Source organism: Schistocerca nitens, chromosome 2 (assembly GCF_023898315.1).
Source record: "Schistocerca nitens isolate TAMUIC-IGC-003100 chromosome 2, iqSchNite1.1, whole genome shotgun sequence".
Lineage (NCBI taxonomy): Eukaryota > Metazoa > Arthropoda > Insecta > Orthoptera > Acrididae > Schistocerca > Schistocerca nitens.
This window is the reverse complement of record NC_064615.1, coordinates 555,900,259-555,920,014: the sequence shown is the minus strand read 5'-3', so window position 1 is coordinate 555,920,014 and position 19,756 is coordinate 555,900,259. Positions and strand designations below refer to the sequence as shown.

At 41.1% G+C, this 19,756-nt stretch overlaps 1 protein-coding gene across 1 annotated transcript in view; it reads left to right on the top strand.

Annotated features, from left to right (window-relative positions):
- LOC126235152 (uncharacterized) overlaps positions 1–19,756 on the top strand; it is a 907,277-nt gene that overhangs the window by 300,823 nt on the left and 586,698 nt on the right. The window lies entirely within an intron of this gene.

Sequence of the window (19,756 nt, the reverse complement as noted above, 5' to 3'; positions counted from 1 at the left end):
GGTATCATTTTATTCATTTCAAGGAGATAATTTGAATTCATCAGGATACTACATAATCAGTGGATACGTTTCTTTAAAATTTATTCCTGTGACAATTCTGGAAATTCTAGAATATTCTACAAATAAAGTATTAATCTTTACTAAGAGTTCTGATCTCCCAACTTACATACGAAAAACAACATGTCTTGTCGGATGTACGTGGATAAATTTATTTTGCCTTGTCACGTAGATAGTTTTTTCGTCAAGCTGACAGTTGCAAGCACGGCCAAATCAAGCGACAGCAGCGCAGAAAAAAGCACCATTTTCACCTGCTTTACGTCCAGCTGCAGATCTTATCTGTTAAACGTAGCTTGGTACACGAAAACCTCTTTTTTTCTTATGTGACCAAAGATAAGCAATCACTGAAAACAAACATTTGTGCGATGCATTTATCTGACTGTTTGTGTGGTGTAAGAAACAAATCTGAAAAATAGTAGCTATATATTGTTTTGTGTTTATGCGGTGCCGATTGTGAGAAAACAAAGCACATTCCACACGAGACGGAAAACAACGAGTAGCAGTTAGCTTATAGCTGCCCTCATTTTTGTTATTGTTGGGATCATCACTCCGCAGACTGGATTGCTGGGGCTCTCGACGCTGGTCTACACGTGAAAGCCTCTTCATCTCTGCGTAGCAACTCGAACCGCATCCTTCTTAACCTGCTAACTGTAACTAAGCCTTGGTGTCCCACTACAATTTATACACCCTACACTTCCATATATCAACGAAGTACTCCTTGATGGCTCTGGATGTGTCCTACAAATCTACCGTTCTTTTAGTCAGTTTCTCGCGTAAAATTTTTCATTTGGAGTCCATCCAGTTCCTCTTGATTAGTATTCAGTCTAGCCACCTAATTTTCAGCATTAGTTTGTGATACTACATTTCAAATGTTCCTATTCTCTTCTTGTCCATCATGTTTATTGTTCACGTTTCACTATCACGTAACGCTTCACTGCAAACAAATAATTAAGGAAATAGAGTTCCTAACACTTAAATTCACGTGACACATTAAAATATTTCTCCTTCTCAGAAAAGCGTTCTCTGCTTTAGTCAGTCTGCGTTTCATACCCTCTCTGCTATGGTCATATCCTATTACTTTGTTGTGAAAATAGCTAAACATATCTTCTGGTTTCTGTGTCTCATTTCCTGAGCTAATTCCATAAGGACGCAGGTTTAATTCGATTCCACTCCATTACACATGTTTTATTTGTATTGATCTTCATCCTTTAAGCCCTTTTCTAGTGATATTCGACATCCTTTGCCGACTTCCGTCGGATATTATTTAATGGTTCGCGACATCGCCTGTCAGGGAAGAAAGCTCGAACGTGGTATTCACTTTATGAACGGAATACTCAGAACATGGGCATGTACAATGCCTGACAAAAAATGTGAAGCACCTTGAAGACATGGTCGGATGTCAAAGCAGTTTTGTAGACGTGCACACAGTCGGCGTTTATTAAAAAATTAGAGTGGCAGTTCTCGGAGACAGGTAGAAAAGCCACTAGGTGCGTTACTGTTTTTCGTGTTTAGTGTTGCTGCCAGGCTACCTACGGAGTGCAAAGTGCATGAACAGTGTCTGGTGTTGAGTGATCTCTGTGAAGGATATGGAGATGCCCCGTATCGCGTACTCGTACGAGACAACGTTATCAGAAGTTGACGGAGGCCTCATGTGGGTCTCAGTTTGGTCAGCTGTTGGAATCGTGCGATAACCAGATTTGTGGGGCACTCCCATGTGACCCATTGTTGAATGTCAAAGTGAGGGCAGGCATACTTGTCGCCTAGGTTCCGGTTGTCCAAATCTGACCACCACGATGGAGGATCGCCGAATTGAGCACCAACTACATAGTAACTCCTTCTTATCTGAGCCCGCTGTCGGAGGACAAGTAATGGGCTCTCAGCAGTACTCTCTGTCATCCCGGACCATTGGTCAGAGACTGGCAATAGCCTTACTAGGTAACCACCGTGCCATGCGTAGGCTGCTGTTAATACCACAACACAAGTGACTCCGTTTGGAGTCGTGCCGTAACCGGAAAGCATGGATTGATGATGAACAGAGTGCTGAGGAACGACGTCATACAGGCTGAAACAATGCATTACAACAAGAAATTAGAAAGCCCTCGAACAAAATTAAAACGACATTGTCAATCGTGAAGGAGGTATCAGGGAAGAATGCAGTTGCTCGACATACTACACTTGTCTTTTGTGGGAATGAAACTATTGGTGATCCACCAGAATTGCACAAAATATTTAATAATCACTTTTTGTCAATATTCGGCGAGTGAAATCATAATTTTTTTGGTACAGGCAAATATGTCGAATTCTTTAAAGCTTTTGTTCTGAGACAACTGCATCACATGCGCTACAGCAAACTAGCAAAGATGACAAGTTTGTCTGCGTGGCCATCCAGATGAAATTGAATCAATTATTGCATCGTTAAAGAGTAAACAGTCCCATGGGTGTGATGAAATTTCAAGTAAGATTCTGTACATCTGTACCTCATTCATCAGTACTTAGTGTCCTGTGTATGTGTCTTTTGACTGTGGTCAGTTTCTTTGCACATTGAAATACTCGTTAGCATAATCGCTTTGTAAAGCGGAAAAGGAAATAACGTACCCCATAACCTGCTCATTTCTTTGCTAACAGTATTTTCAAAAAAAATTTTTTTTAAGCGGCATGTAGGTGAATAGTGGCATTTCTCAGTACGAATAATTTGCTGTCAGACTCTCAGTTTAGCTTTAGAAAAGAAGTGTCCACAGAAAACGCGATTTATTATTTTGTACTTCAGGCACTGGCATTGATACATGATAGGTTGAGAACAGTAGGTGTGTGTATTGGAGAGGCTTCATCCCGCTGTAGCCCTCAGTGTGGTTCACAACCCCACAACAGGTTACAGCAGTCCACTCATCCCACCGTCACCCCACACCAAAACTAGGGTTCAAAAATGGCTCTGAGCACTATGGGACTCAACTTCTGGGGTCATTAGTCCCCTAGAACTTAGAACTAGTTAAACCTAACTAACCTAAGGACATCACACACATCCATGCCCGAGGCAGGATTCGAACCTGCGACCGTAGCGGTCTCGGGGTTCCGCCGGCCGAAGTGGCCGTGCGGTTAAAGGCGCTGCAGTCTGGAACCGCGAGACCGCTACGGTCGCAGGTTCGAATCCTGCCTCGGGCATGGATGTTTGTGATGTCCTTAGGTTAGTTAGGTTTAAGTAGTTCTAAGTTCTAGGGGACTAATGACCTCAGCAGTTGAGTCCCATAGTGCTCAGAGCCATTTGAACCATTTTTTTGGTCTCGGGGTTCCAGACTGCAGCGCCTAGAACTGCACGGCCACTTCGGCCGGCGAAACTAGGGTTATTGTGTGGTTCGGTCCCCAGAGGACACCCCACCCCGCCCCACCCGCCCCCCCGCCCCCCACCCCATGGAACGTCTCACACCAGACGTGTGTAGCCCAAAATGTTTGCGTGGTAGAGTTATTATGGTGTACTCGCATGTGGAGACAGTGTTTGCGCAGCAATCACCAACATAGAGTAACTGAGGCGGAATGAGGGGAACCAGCCAGCATTCGCTGAGGCAGATGGAAAACTGCCTTAAAAACCATCCACAGGCTGGCCGGCATACCGGCCCTCGACACTAATCCGCCTAGCGGATTCGTGCCGGGGATCGGCACGCCTTCCCTCTCGGGAAGCAGCTCGTTAGACTGCGCGGCTAGCCGGGTGGGCGAGGATATTACGTTCAAAACGGTTCAAATGGCTCTGAGCACTATGCGACTTAACTTATGAGGTCATCAGTCGCCTAGAACTTAGAACTAATTAAACCTAACTAACCTAAGGACATTACACACATCCATGCCCGACGCAGGATTCGAACCTGCGACCGGGATATTAGGTACTTTCCATGATTTAACAAAAGCATTTGATTGTGTGTGTTATTGGATTAGGAAGAAACTGGATAGTAGGAAGCTGATAGTTGTCCTCCGCGTCACTAAACAGGGAAGACGTTTAAACCTATCTTGCGTCATGTAAAGCGGAGGGTGTCAGAGGGTTCTGATCTGCATCCAGTGCTTCTCTTTTTAATTGTCAATCACTGTCATTAAACATGACAGAGGACACAAAAAGTGACAAAAGTGTTATTGCGAAAGACGTGGAATAAAATACAGGGTGAGTCACCTAACATTACCGCTGGATATATTTCGTAAACCACATCAAATACTGACGAATCGATTCCACAGACCGAACGTGAGGAGAGGGGCTAGTGTAGTTGGTTAATACATACCATAAAAAAATGCACGGAAGTATGTTTTTTAACACAAACCTACGTTTTTTTAAATGGAACCACGTTAGTTTTGTTAGCACATCTGAACATATAAACAAATACGTAATCAGTGCCGTTTGTTGCAATGTAAAATGTTAATTACATCCGGAGATATTGCAACCTAAAGTTGACGCTTGAGTACCACTCCTCCACTGTTCGATCGTGTGTATCGGAGAGCACCGAATTACGTAGGGATCCAAAGGGAACGGTGATGGACTTTAGGTACAGAAGAGACCGGAACAGCACATTACGTCCACATGCGAACGCCTTTTTATTGGTCTTTTTCACTGACGCACATGTACATTACCATGAGGGGTGAGGTACACGTACACACGTGGTTTCCGTTTTCAATTACGGAGTGGAATAGAGTGTGTCCCGACACATCAGGCCAATAGATGTTCAATGTGGTGGCCATCATTTGCTGCACACAATTGTAATCTCTGGCGTAATGAATGTCGTACACGCCGCAGTACATCTGGTGTAATGTCGCCGCAGACTGCCACAATACGTTGTTTCATATCCTCTGGGGTTGTAGGCAGATCACGGTACACATTCTCCTTTAACGTACCCCAAAGGAAGAAGTCCAGAGGTGTAAGATCTGGAGAACGGGCTGGCCAATTTATGCGTCCTCTACGTCCTATGAAACGCCCGTCGAACGTGTAGCTCACCCCTCATGGTAATGTACATGTGCGTCACTGAAAAAGACCAATAAATAGGTGTTAGCATGTGGACGTAATGTGCTGTTCCAGTCTCTTCTGTACCTACGGTCCATCACCGTTCCCTTTGGATCCCTACGTAATTCGGTGCTCTCCGATACACACGATCGAACATCGGAGGAGTGGTACTCAAGCGTCAACTTTACGTTACAATATCTCCGGATGTAATTAACATTTTACAATGGAACAAACGTCACTGATTACGTATTTGTTTATATGTTCAGATCTACTAACAAAACTAACGGGGTTCCATTTAAAAAAACGTAGGTTTGTGTTAAAAAAACATACTTCCGTGCATTTTTTTATGGTTTGTATTAACCAATTACACTAGCCCCTCTCCTCACATTCGGTCTGTGGAATCGATTGGTCAGTATTTGATGTGGTTTACGAAATATATCCAGCGGTAATGTTAGGTGACTCACCCTGTACAAATCATGTAGCTAGGGTATTCAGAACATCAAAACGAGGATTTCTGGGAACAGATTAACGCTTAACTGTGACAAACTGCAGCTCATACAGCTCCTAACACGGGATCCTCGTAAAAGCGAAATTTTACTGGCTGAAGATGTTCAGTCAGTGAAGTCGATCATTCTAACTTCTTCAAGCGGAGGGTAGATGGAATATTTTTTTAAGTATAAAGCTCAAATCTTGTGCAGAAACTCAATGATTCCTCTTTGACTATAAAATGATCTTCACTGTCCCTAGCACTAAAACACGAAGGCTTGTTTACTTTGCTTACTTCTGTTCAATTATCTGACATGGCATTATATTTTAGCGTAACTCAGTACGCTCAAATCATATTCTTAGCCCAGAAACGAGTTTTTAGACTGATATGCTGTGTCACTTCATGAACTTAGTGTAGAACGTTGTTTAGATGTCTCAGAAATCTCTGGTGTCACTCCACATGTATCATGTCAGAAAAAGACCACAATTATTCAGTGAATTCTGGACAGATAAACGTTTTGTACTTGGATAAGAATTCCTTAATAATTCTACATAAAGGTGTGCACTACTCAGTAGGTTACATTTTCAACAGGTTTTAACGGAACTGAAGAGCCTGGTAAACACTAGGTATTCAAACCCAAGTTGAAAGCTTTCTTTTCGTACACTCTCATTTTGTACAGAAATTTCTCGCAGTAGTAGAAACGTCTTATTTATTGCCATGCTCTGTGTTCTGTGCTTTATGAATTAATTCTTTGTTTCTAAATTTTGTAATAGTCATTGAGCCATGCAGTGGCTCATATCGATTCTGGCCGCTGGCTGAAATTCTCTTGGTCTCTGTTTCTCTTAGCCATGCTTTGCTGGAGCCCAGTGACGGTGCAATCTTAGTCTCTTTGAAGGCATTTAATCACACGCGCAGCTTCTGAGGGAGTTTGTCTTGCTGGCTGTTCTGGATAATAGTAGGGGACACTCGCCGAGGATATACGTCAGGTCGCCATGTTGTGGTTGGCATTCATTTACCGTGAAGTTCGTCCCTCCGTCATTTGAAGAACCGCTGCTTCCCCCTGTCTTCATGGTGTTGGTTGCATCTTCTGAGTCGACACAGTTGTCATTTCCGCTGCGTTGGTTGTTAGACGTTGTCCTGCCAGTATTCCTTATTTCGTCAAGGTTCGACGTAGAGTTAATTCGTCAGCGCCTTGTCTGTCGCGTGGTATAGTGTTGGGTGCGATTCGCGAAAACCCCTGTTCTTCTATTGAGCCTTGTCACTGAAATTAGTTTGTGTTCTTGTGTGTAGCTTTGTTCAGCTTTCGCTAGTGTCCGTTGTGTTCTTAATGTGGATCAGCATCTCTGGTAATTGGAACATGCCCGAGTTACTCTTAGTAAAGTTGTAAAAGAGTTGATACTTTGCCCAGTTCTAGCTCCATTATTACCTGACGGTGTATAAATACCAACTCTTTACAATTCTATGTGTGTTTTATTCTGAATGTTTAGGCGTCCAAACTACTATAATCCATTAGTCAGATGTGGGTTAAACGGGTATGGTTTCTCTTGTTTAAAGTTTACTATGCCGAGGCAAAAGGCCCGTGTGAAATCTGTAATTTATTAATTGTATTTTATTAATTTAATGTGTATCTCGCGTGTGTCTGAATCTGAGCTGAATCAAGCAATGCGTCTCGCACTTGCGTGACGCATTGTTTGCAATCAAGCCAGTTACCTTAAGTTTCTAAGTCATTCACTATCAATCCCATTACTTGTGTGTCAAATCTGTGAATCAGTCCTTTTGTAACTTGTCAACTTTGGTAACATTCATTTTCATTCTGAATACAAAAGATTATCTGAGTAAAATTTTCGGAATCTTAAAATTTTCCTTAAATCTTTAAAGTGTCCTTCAAACGATGGGTATTTTAACACCTGTTTTGGAAGCAATCAAAATAATCATTAATCGGCTTCTGAGTACCTCTGGAGCAAACCTTTAAATGCTTATGAGATTTAAGAATCTGCCAACATTGAATTGTGACTAAATAGCTTGTTTCACTTTCATTACTGCAGTTTTCTACAACTTAATCATTTATCATTGTTTGTTTTTTGACGCTGTTGAGGCAAAATATAGCGGTTAAATATTGGTATTTTGTTTACTCTGCACCTTACAGCTCCCTGATCTATTCATGCTGCCATTTCAGAATTTATAAACGATGTGCTGACTCGTTGCATGACCAAGTTGCTTCGGTTCGCACTGTCCTGTTAAACCTAATTAACAAATAAACAAAATAAATTAATAAGCATGTATGGCCAAATAGGCAGTGGTTCTAAATTTTTAAAACACTTTGATGATGGGGAGATGAGCTTTTGGTAAGCAGTGATTTTTATTTTATTTATTTATTTATTGTTCCGTGGGACCAAATTAAGGAGAAGTCTCCATGGTCATGGAATGAGTCAATACATGAAATTATAAAGTGATAGTAGAAAAAGATAAAATGAAATACAAGAAACGTATTCAGGCGACAATTCGTAAGTTTAAATAAAGAAAATCAACACTGTAACACTGGAATTTGCTTAATTTTTCAGCTCTTCCAGGAGCTCCTCGACAGAATAGAAGGAGTGAGCCATGAGGAAACTCTTCAGTTTCGACTTAAAAGCGTTTGGACAACTGCTAAGATTTTTGAGTTCTTGTGGTAGCTTATTGAAAATGGATGCAGCAGAATAGTGCACTCCTTTCTGCACAAGAGTCAAGGAAGTGCATTCTACGTGCAGATTTGATTTCTGCCTGGTATTAACTGAGTGAAAAGTGCTAACTCTTGGGAATAAGCTAATATTGCTAACAACAAACGACATTAAAGATAATATATACTGTGAGGGCAATGTCAGAATTCCCACACTATTGAATAGGGCGACAAGAGGTTCTCGAACTTACACCACTTATAGCTCGAACAGCCCGTTTTTTATCCAAAAATACCCTTTTTGAATCAGAAGAATTACCGCAAAAAATAATACCATATGACATAAGCGTATGAAAATATGCAAAGTAGACTACTTTTCGTGTTGAACTGTCACTTATTTCAGATACTGTTCTAATGGTAAATAAAGCAGCATTTAGTTTCTGAACAAGATCCTGAACATGGGCTTTCCACAACAGCTTACTATCTATCCGAACGCCTAGGAACTTGAACTGTTCCGTGTCGCTTATAATATGCCCATTCTGTCTGATCAAAATATCAGTTCTTGTTGAATTGTGAGTTAGAAACTGTAAAAACGGAGTCTTACTGTGATTTAGCATCAAATTATTTTCCACAAGCCACGAACTCATTTCATTTGATAATGTTTCAATATTACACACAAGATCCTTCACTTCCAAGCTGGTGTCATCAGCAAACAGAAATATTTTTGAATCACCTGTAATACTAGAATGCATATCATTCATATAAATAAGAAACAGCAGTGGCCCCAGCACCGACCCTTGGGGAACGCCCCACTTAACAGTGCCCCATTGGGACTGAACATCACTACCACTCTCAATATTGCGGAGAAATACCTTCTGTTTTCTGTTCTTAAAGTAAGAGGCGAACCAATTGTAAGCTACTCCCCTTACTCCATAATGGTCCAACTTCTGCAGTAATATTTTGTGGTCAACACAGTCAAAAGCCTTCGTTAAATCAAAGAAAACACCTAGCGTTCGCAACCTTTTATTTAATCCGTCCAAAACCTCACAGAGAAAAGAGAATATAGCATTTTCAGTTGTTAAACCAATTCTAAAACCAAACTGTACATTTGACAACAAAGTATGTGAATTAAAATGCTCCAGTAACCTTGTATATATAACCTTCTCGATAACTATAGCAAACACCAATGGCATAGAAATAGGTCTATAATTGTCAACATTATCCCTGTCTCCCATTTTATAAAGTGGCTTCACTACCGAGTACTTTAATTGGTCAGGAAACCGACCACTCCTAAAGGAAAAGTTACAGATATGGCTAAGTACTGGGCTAACATACATAGAACAATACTTCAGTATTCTGCTAGATAACCAGTCATATCCGTGAGCGTTCTTGGTCTTTAGTGATTTAATTATTAACTCAATCTCCCTCTTGTCAGTATCATGGAGGAGCAATTCAGGTAACAGTCTCGGAACACTTTTTTCTACGAGCGCTATATGATTCCCTGTTGGGACTAGGTTTCTATTTAGTTCAACTGCTATATTCAGAAAGTGATTATTAAATACTGTACATATATGCGACTTATCCCACTAAGCACTGATTCTATATCCTCGACCTGTCTCTGCAGACCAGCCACTTCCTTTACGACTGACCATATGGTTTTAATTTTATCCTGAGACTTAGCAAATCTATCTGCATACCACATACTTTTTGCCTTGCTAATAACTTTTTTAAGCACCTTACAATACTGTTTGTAATGGGCTGCTGCATTTAGATTTTGACTGTTTCTAACGTTTTGATATAGTCGCCACTTTGTTCTACAGGATATTCTTATCCCTCTAGTCAGCCAACCAGACTACCTGTTTGTGCTAGTACCCTGTTTTGAACGTTCTAACGGAAAGCAACTTTCAAAGAGCACGAGAAAAGTCTTGAGGAAAGCATTATATTTATCGTCTACTGTATCAGCACTATAAACATCTTGCCACTCTTGTTCCTTGGTAAGGTTTACAAAGGTCTCTACAGCAACTGGATCAGCTTTCCTAAAAAGTTGAAAATCTTTTAGAGTTAAAACTTGTGCATCATGATCTGAAAGGCCATTCACTTTTTTGCTAACAGAATGCCCTTCTAGTAATGAGGAATGAACAAAAATGTTGTCTATGGTTGTTCTACTGTTCCCTTGCACTCTCGTTTGAAAGAATACGGTTTGCATAAGATGATATGAATTATGGAGGTCTATCAGAATCCTTTTCCTTGCACAATCACTTATACAATTAATACTGAAGTCACCACATATAACTAACTTTTTGTATTTCCTATGAAGTGAACCAAGAACCTCCTCTACCTTTATATGTGAGTGGAGCTTATGAAGGGCAACTCTAAGGAATAGTTTTAGTATCTTGAGTAGCCATTATATTATGATGAACAATTTAAAGTTGAATAATCAAGGAGCATAGCGTCTCGTAGAGTGGAAATTTGTGGAAGAATATTTTATTTCATTTTATCTTCACATTTTACATAGAAATACAATAATACGTTAAAAATGAGTATTCGTTGCCGTGTAGGGCCCTGCAGTCTATCTGTGCTAAGTTCCGTGTGTGGCCTTTAATCGGCTACCGAGAAACCATGGCAACCGGAAAGTTAATAAGAAAAGAAGTTAGAAGTTAACGGATGGGTGATGGTTCTTCATTAGCAGAGACTGCTGCGTGAAGGAGAAGAAAAGGGTATGTGCTTCTGCAGCGGCTGCTTGTACACTATGTAAGTTTGGTATACTGGTCGCCATCCTAAGGGCTTCGAACGTTCCAGATGCTCTATGCGTAAGGTCACGCCCTAGTTCTCTTTCAGTCGGTTCACTGGTTTATTGTCAACGCACCTCTGACATTTCTGTGAGTTAACACGGCAAAAATCGAGTTGCTAAGTAAATTCCACAGTGCAGCGCACAAACCACACTCCCACGAGATTTACCGAAGGCCACAAAACTCAGAGCTCATGGACTCTATGTCTGCAACAATTACAGTCGCTCGTATGACTGTGTGCTCCACTTTCACGCTTAACAACTCCCATGACATTTTAATAGCGACTGAAAACTTCGACCTATTTTTGCTGCAAACTGAGCAAACTGACTATAAATTGTTTCGTTGACAGCTTAGTTAGGAAAATATAACCAGTATAAATTATTAGTATTTTCGTATTTTGTCTTTGAAATTTACCGTTATCCTTGGTAAATAAAACAAATGACAAAACTCCAATGTAGGCTACCTAAGCTTCAGTAAATTTGATCCATTTACACTTCATGTCCCTTTCAGCTTACAAGTAAGAATATAGATATTAACATATTCTCATTGTCCAGAACAGGTTAAATCAGGAATTATAAATAGTTGTCCTCACTTGATTTAGTTAATGCTGTCTATAATTGTATTATTCATACAGATGTCGGGAATAAGCTTCACGGTAGACAAGAAAAATATTAAGTAGTATCAGTACACTATCTACTAAGTTGAAATCCGATTTGCTTAGAACAGAATTTAACTTGTGTCACTGGTTTCTGAATTTTTAACATTTATGGACTATATTTCCAAGCAAGTTGGCGAGTCAAGTATATTATACACCCTCACAATGTCCTGTACAACAATGAAAGAAATTTGTACAGACCACTAATATGAAGCGTGTCTGACTTTGTAAAATAACCTAATAAATTAGTGACAACTCGAGTCATAGGTCTTAAATAATCTGTTGGCACAAATACAAGCTGTGAACTTTAGGTAATTGCCCATTTCTAGTAAGTCTGTGACTCGATGCAGTTTCTGACACCACAAACATCTCACCTCAAGGCAGGAAAAGGCAAGAGAAATTTGCGACAGACCCATTAGCCATCCCCTCTGACCTGTGGCGTCAACGAAATGGCTGCTGCGACGATATTTCTTGTTTCATTTTCTGAATTCTATATGTCTACTTTGTTACTTTCACTGGTTGGGAAGCAAATTTTTTTTTTTATACCTGCTGTGGATAATTAAAAATACTATCTTTTGTTTCAACCGTAACTCAAAATATTTCCTCGATTTATGTCTTTTTTATTGCAAAATATGATGGCAATTCAGGCCCAAGCAATGGGCCTCACTCTGCTGAAATGACCACAAAAATTTTAGACCACACTGCCTACGGAGAGACCACACTGACTATGGGGTTATTTTAGGCAACACTTCCTATGGAGAGCAGCAACCTTATGTTTTACCTAAGTTAAAACGAACAGTGGAGATCGCAATAATATTTGTTTATGTGTACGATCGCGGTATCACGAGAAATCCAAGGAGCCGTCAGTACCAGTCATAGGGCGCCACAAAGTCTGAAGATGGCTTTGACATGAGCCGAAACCAGTATATAAACCATATTATTGTGATCTCAACTGTTCATTTTAACATAAATATGGCACAAGTGTTGATCGCGAAATTACGGGAGTGCATTTCACCATCTTGTTATGTGCTGATTAGGTTGTTGTTGTGGTCTTCAGTCCTGAGACTGATTTGATGCAGCTCTCCATGCTACTCTATCCTGTGCAAGCTTCTTCATCTCCTAGTACCTACTGCAGCCTACATCTTCCAGAATCTGCTTAGTGTATTCATCTCTTGGTCCCTCTCTACGATTTTTAACCCCCACCCTGCCCTCCAGTACTAAATTGGTGATCCCTTGATGCCTCAGAACATGTCCTACTAACCGGTTCCTTCTTTTTGTCAAGTTGCGCCACAAATTCCTCTTCTCCCCAATTCTATTCACTACTTCATCATTAGTTATGTGATCTACTCATCTAATCTTCAGCATTCTTCTGTAGCACCACATTTCGAAAGCTTCTACTCTCTTCTTGTCTAAACTATTTATCGTCCATGTTTCACTTCCATACATGGCTACACTCCATACAAATACTTTCAGAAATGACTTCCTGACACTTAAATCTATACTCGATGTTAACAAATTTCTCTTCTTCAGAAACGCTTTGCTTGCCATTGCCATTATATCCTCTCTACTTCGACCATCATTAGTTATTTTGCTCCCCAAATAGCAAAATTCCTTTACTTCTTTAAGTGTCTCATTTCCTAATCTAATTCCCTCAGCATCACCCGACTTAATACGACTACATTCCATTATCCTCGTTTTGCTTTTGTTGATGTTCATCTTATACCATCCTTTCAAGACACTGTCCACTCCGTTCAACTGCTCTTGCAAGTCCTTTGCTGTCTCTGACAGAATAACAATGTCATCAGCAAACCTCAAAGTTTTTATTTCTTCTCGATGGATGTTAATACCTACTCCGAACGTTTCTTTTGTTTCCTATACTGCTTGCTCAATATACAGATTGAATAGCATCGGGGAGAAGCTACAACCCTGTCTCACTCCCTTCCCAACCACTGCTTCCCTTTCATACCCCTCGATTCTTATAACTGCCATCTGGTTTCTGTACAAATTGTAAATAGCCTTTCGCTCCCTGTATTTTACCCCTACCACCTTCAGAATTTGAAAGAGAGTATTCCAGTCAACATTGTCAAAAGCTTTCTCTAAGTCTACAAACGCTAGATACGTAGGTTTGCCTTTCCTTAATTTTTCTTCTAAGATAAGTCGTAGGGTCAGTATTGCCTCACGTGTTCCAACATTGCTACGGAATCCAAACTGATCTTCCCCGAGGTCGGCTTCTACCAGTTTTTCCATTCGTCTGTAAAGAATTCGCGTTAGTATTTTGCAGCTGTGACTTATTAAACTGATAGTTCGGTAATTTTCACATCTGTCAACACCAGCTTTCTTTGGGATTGGAATTATTATATTCTTCTCGAAGTCTGAGGGTATTTCACCTGTCTCATACATCTTGCTCACCAGATGGTAGAGTTTTGTCAGGACTGGCTCTCCCAAGGCTGTCAGTAGTTCTAATGGAATGTTTTAACCTCCACGCTGCCCTCCAGTACTAAATTGGTGATTCCTTGATGCCTCACAACATGTCCTACCAACCGATCCCTTCTTGTAGCCAAGTTGTGCCTTTCCTTAATTTTTCTTCTAAGATAAGTCGTAGGGTCAGTATTGCCTCACGTGTTCCAACATTGCTACGGAATCCAAACTGATCTTCCCCGAGGTCGGCTTCTACCAGTTTTTCCATTCGTCTGTTTCACAGAGGAAGACCGCACTGCAGTTCCTTCTCTAAATCCTCGCACATACGAAAAAATGGCTGACATCGAAATAAGTGTCCAAGGAATAGAAAAGCAACTGGAATCACTCAACAGAGGAAAGTCCACTGGACCTGACGGGATACCAATTCGATTCTACACAGAGTACGCGAAAGAACTTGCCCCCCCCCCCCCCTTCTAACAGCCGTGTACCGCAAGTCTCTAGAGGAACGGAGGGTTCCAAATGATTGGAAAAGAGCACAGGTAGTCCCAGTCTTAAAGAAGGGTCGTCGAGCAGATGCGCAAAACTATAAACCTATATCTCTGACGTCGATCTGTTGTAGAATTTTAGAACATGTTTTTTGCTCGAGTATCATGTCGTTTTTGGAAACCCAGAATCTACTATGTAGGAATCAACATGGATTCCGGAAACAGCGATCGTGTGAGACCCAACTCGCGTTATTTGTTCATGAGACCCAGAAAATATTAGATACAGGCTCCCAGGTAGATGCTATTTTTCTTGACTTCCGGAAGGCGTTGGATACAGTTCCGCACTGTCGCCTGATAAACAAAGTAAGAGCCTACGGAATATCAGACCAGCTGTGTGGCTGGATTGAAGAGTTTTTAGCAAACAGATCACAGCATGTTGTTATCAATGGAGAGACGTCTACAGACGTTAAAGTAACCTCTGGCGTGCCACAGGGTAGTGTTATGGGTCCATTGCTTTTCACAATATATACGTATAAATGACCTAGTAGATAGTGTCGGAAGTTCCATGCGACTTTTCGCGGATGATGCTGTAGTATACAGAGAAGTTGCAGCATTAGAAAATTGTAGCGAAATGCAGGATGATCTGCAGCGGATAGGCACTTGGTGCAGGGAGTGGCAACTGACCCTTAACATAAACAAATGTAACGTATTGCGAATACATAGAAAGAAGGATCCTTTATTGTATGATTATGTGATAGCGGAAAAAACACTGGTAGCAGTTACTTCTGTAAAATATCTGGGAGTATGCGTGCGGAACGATTTGAAGTGGAATGATCATATAAAATTAATTGTTGGTAAGGCGGGTACCAGGTTGAGATTCATTGGGAGAGTGCTTAGAAAATGTAGTCCATCAACAAAGGAGGTGGCTTACAAAACACTCGTTCGACCTATACTTGAGTATTGCTCATCAGTGTGGGATCCGTACCAGATCGGGTTGACGGAGGAGATAGAGAAGATCCAAAGAAGAGCGGCGCGTTTCGTCACAGGGTTATTTGGTAACCGTGATAGCGTATCGAATATATTGCTTCCCCCTACTTATGCCTCCCGAGGAGATCACGAATGTAAAATTAGAGAGATTAGAGCGCGCACGGAGGCTTTCAGACAGTCGTTCTTCCCGCGAACCATACGCGACTGGAACAGGAAAGGGAGGTAATGACAGTGGCACGTAAAGTGCCCTCCGCCACACACCGTTGGGTGGCTTGCGGAGTATAAATGTAGATGTAGATGTAGATGTCTACTCCCGGGGCCTTGTTTCGACTTAGGTGTTTCAGCGCTCTGTCAAACTCTTCACGCAGTATCATATCTCCCATTTCATCTTCATCTACATCCTCTTCCATTTCCATAATACTGTCCTCAAGAACATCGCCCCTGTATAGACCCTCTATATACTCCTTCCACCTTTCTGCTTTCCCTTCTTTGCTTAGAACTGGGTTTCCATCAAAGCTCTTGATATTCATGCAAGTGGTTCTCCTTTCTCCAAAGGTCTCTTTAATTTTCCTGTACGCAATATCTATCTTACCCCTAGTGAGATCAGCCTCTACATCCTTACATTTATCCTCTAGCCATCCCTGCTTAGCCATTTTGCACTTCCTGTCGATATCATTTTTGAGACGTTTGTATTCCTTTTTGCCTGCTTCTTTTACTGCATTTTTATGTTTTCTCCTTTCATCAATTAAATTCAATATTTCCTCTGTTACCCAAGGGTTTCTACTAGCCCTCGTCTTTTTACCTATTTGATCCTCTGCTGGCTTCACTATTTCATTCCTCAAAGCTACCCATTCTTCTGCAGTTCTTTCCCCCATTCCTGTCAATTGTTCCCTTACGCTCTCCCTGAAACTCTGTACAACCTCTGGTTTAGTCAGTTTATCCAGGTCCCATCTCCTTAAATTCCCACCTTTTTCGGTTTGGTTGGTTCAAATGGCTCTGAGCACTATGGGACTTAACATCTATGGTCATCAGTCCACCAGAACTTAGAACTACTTAAAGCTAACTAACCTAAGGACATCACACACATCCATTCCCGAGGCAGGGTTCGAACCTCCGACCGTAGCGATCGTGCGGTACCAGACTGAAGCGCCTAGAGCCGCTCGGCCACCAGCGGCCGGCATACTCTATTACTACCATTAATATTTTAAAATACGTATGTCTCTTTTAGTGTATAATATCGTAGTCTCCAACTGAAGAGCTTTTTAGGAAACACGGTTTGTTCTCTTTGTGATACATACACCTAATTTTCTTTTTGCCCTAACTACTTTGATTTACTGCTGACAAACATACTATATTGTGTCATCTATAAATTTACATTTATTTTGCGGTTCTCGCTTAGATTAGTTTACGACAGAGATACGAGGGCTATTCCGAAAGTAAGGTCCGATAGGTCGCGAAATGGAAACCACGGTAAAAATCAAAAATGTTTTATTTGCAACAGTTAGATACACCTTGCAGCTACTTATCTCAATAGTCGCCGACCCGACTTAGACGTGTATCGTAGCGTTGTACCAACTTTCCCATACCCTCGCTATAGAAGGCAGCCGCCAGTGCTCTCCGCCAATTCTCTACGCTGGCCTACGGCTCGTTGTCTTGTGCCGAAATGTTGTCTTCATAACCAGCGGTTCATGTGACCAGAGCTGAAACTCAGAGGGAGACAATTACGGGCTGTATTGTGGGTACTCTCACATTTCCATTTGAAAACGATGCAGGAGCATCTTCATTGCCCCTGCAGAATGCGGCTGAGAATTGTCTTGAAGACGAAACAGCACGACAGTTATGTAATGTTAGCTGCATAGCTTCAGGGGAAATTTCTCACCAGGCCCCCGTACTTGGCGGCAGACACTATTTTCTAGACATCTTTACGCACTCACTGCGAGCTCAGAAATGAGAAGAGCGACGTGATGCTAACTGGGGTTATACTAGAGACACTACCCAACACATCTGTGCAAAGCTTTATCGGATTTTCATAGTCGTTTCCATTTCGTGACCGATCGGACCTTACTTTCGGAATAGCCCTCGTATTTTTATTTTAGTTCATAACGCTACATAGTTGTCCCCCCTGCAGGATTTTTACAATATCCCATTCTTTCTCTTTCCAACAAACGTTTCTTTAATTAATCTGCTTCTGAGCATCGTAGTTGTAAATCGTGTAATTATTTTTCCTGTGAACAAAATTAGTTTTATAAAAAAGTGCCTGTCTCATATACGTTTCTGCTTATGAACGAAGCTAGAATGATATGGTCAAGATGATTATGTAGACTGATGTATGGTCGCCTTGATCATTACGTCATTGATCAAACATGTCACACAGTCCATGCTTTACTCGGGAGGTAAGCTGTTTGTTCCAGCTTTCTTGTGTATGAATTTGCGCTTTTAACATTGTGTGTTACTGTTCTGAGTCAAATTTAAGGAACCACGTCAACATTCCTAGATGGGTGTGGAAAACAATATAAAACCTTACTTAGTAGACCAGTTTACCAGACCAGTTATCTTTAATCGGACACGCGGAATAGTGTTGGTTCAGGTGCAGCTTCCTGTCTCGCAGTCTAGCGCCCTGTGCGTTAAACTGTTCAGTCAGGTTTATAGTTCACCGACGGTAACAAGTATTATGGAACAGTTTTACACATGTTCTATTACATAGTCTTGAAGTTGCTGCCTATCTGGATACACTTCTACACATTGCTCTGATCCAGTATTACATAATAAACCCATCTGAAATTGGTGTACAAACTTGTGAGACGTCAGAACGACCGTCAACAGCGTACTTTGGTTCCGCCCACTCCCACATCACGTCAACTGATTTCCGTCCCACTCGGATAATTCCTTCGCAGTGGGTCGTTTCTTTGTCTTAGGGTATAGATGACATTCTGCATTTCGCCGGCGGCATCCACGCGTGCTGATGAGATCCATACCGAACATCAAAGTTAAGTTCCTATTGCTACAGCTGTGTGATAGCTATTTATAACGACTGCGAAAATTCTCAGTGCCGTTCCGTGTCAGTTATATTAAATAATCTCGTGTCTCAGTAAAAAGGATTGGAAGTGAAAAAAAAGGAAGAAGTGGCCTGACGGCTGTGTACGAGTAGGTCATTGTATATAAATATAGAGAAGGAAACCAGCTAGCACCTTTTCAAAGCAACAATCCCACAGATTTAGCAAAAACCACAGTAATTTCAATTTTTATGCTCGAATGGAACTTAAATCTGAGTCATTCCGAATGGAGTCCACTCTCTCTAAACTTATCTCTGTAAGAAAACGGAGCTGGAATTTATAGTGAGACATGGGAAAATTTTTCCGTTTCACTTGGAAACTAAGTCATTGGCAATTTATCAAATGGTTCAAATGGCTCTGAGCACTATGGGACTTGACAGCTATGGTCATCAGTCCCCTAGAACTTAAAACTACTTAAACCTAACTAACCTGAGGACGTCACACAACACTCAGTCATCACGAGGCAGAGAAAATCCCTGACCCCGCCGGGAATCGAACCCGGGAACCCGGGCGTGGGAAGCGAGAACGCTACCGCAAGACCACGAGCAGCGGACGGCAATTTATCGTTTTTGGGTATTAAGAGACTGAACGATACTGGTACAACATAAAATATAGCACTGCCTGGCAACATTTATGTCGCATTGTTATCAGCAGTTGTTACCTAATTTAAGGCTGCTGATCTCAGATCTGAGATCGATTTTTTTTTTCGGAAAGCTTCAGATTTTTTTTAATTGTCAACCGTCAATATCTCATGCTTTCATTATTAAATCATAGTGAAAATATTTAATTTAACTCTTTTAAATTTAGCTAGTAATACAATTTAAATTAAATTAAGAAGAAAGACGTTCTAAATCTATTCAGTGGTACGAACTGATACACATACCATCGTGAAGAAGGTTACAGTTTGATAACAGTGTCTTGTAACTAACACTTTCTGTCAAGGCAGAAATTTTTGTTTGAAGCTCTTCCGTTTTTGGACTGTTTCAGGGAGATATCGTTTAATACTCCATCAATAGCCTGCCATCCTTCGTTTGTTCCATCTCCCTTGATATCGGTCTTCCATAGTCTTGAGGTCGTGGTGGAACCGTTTACTATACTGTTTACTATACTGGTCACTGACGCTGCCTAAGTTGTCAGAAAATTTATCAAAATGACTATACGGGAAATGGGGTTAGGCACTCATACCACACCCATGACATG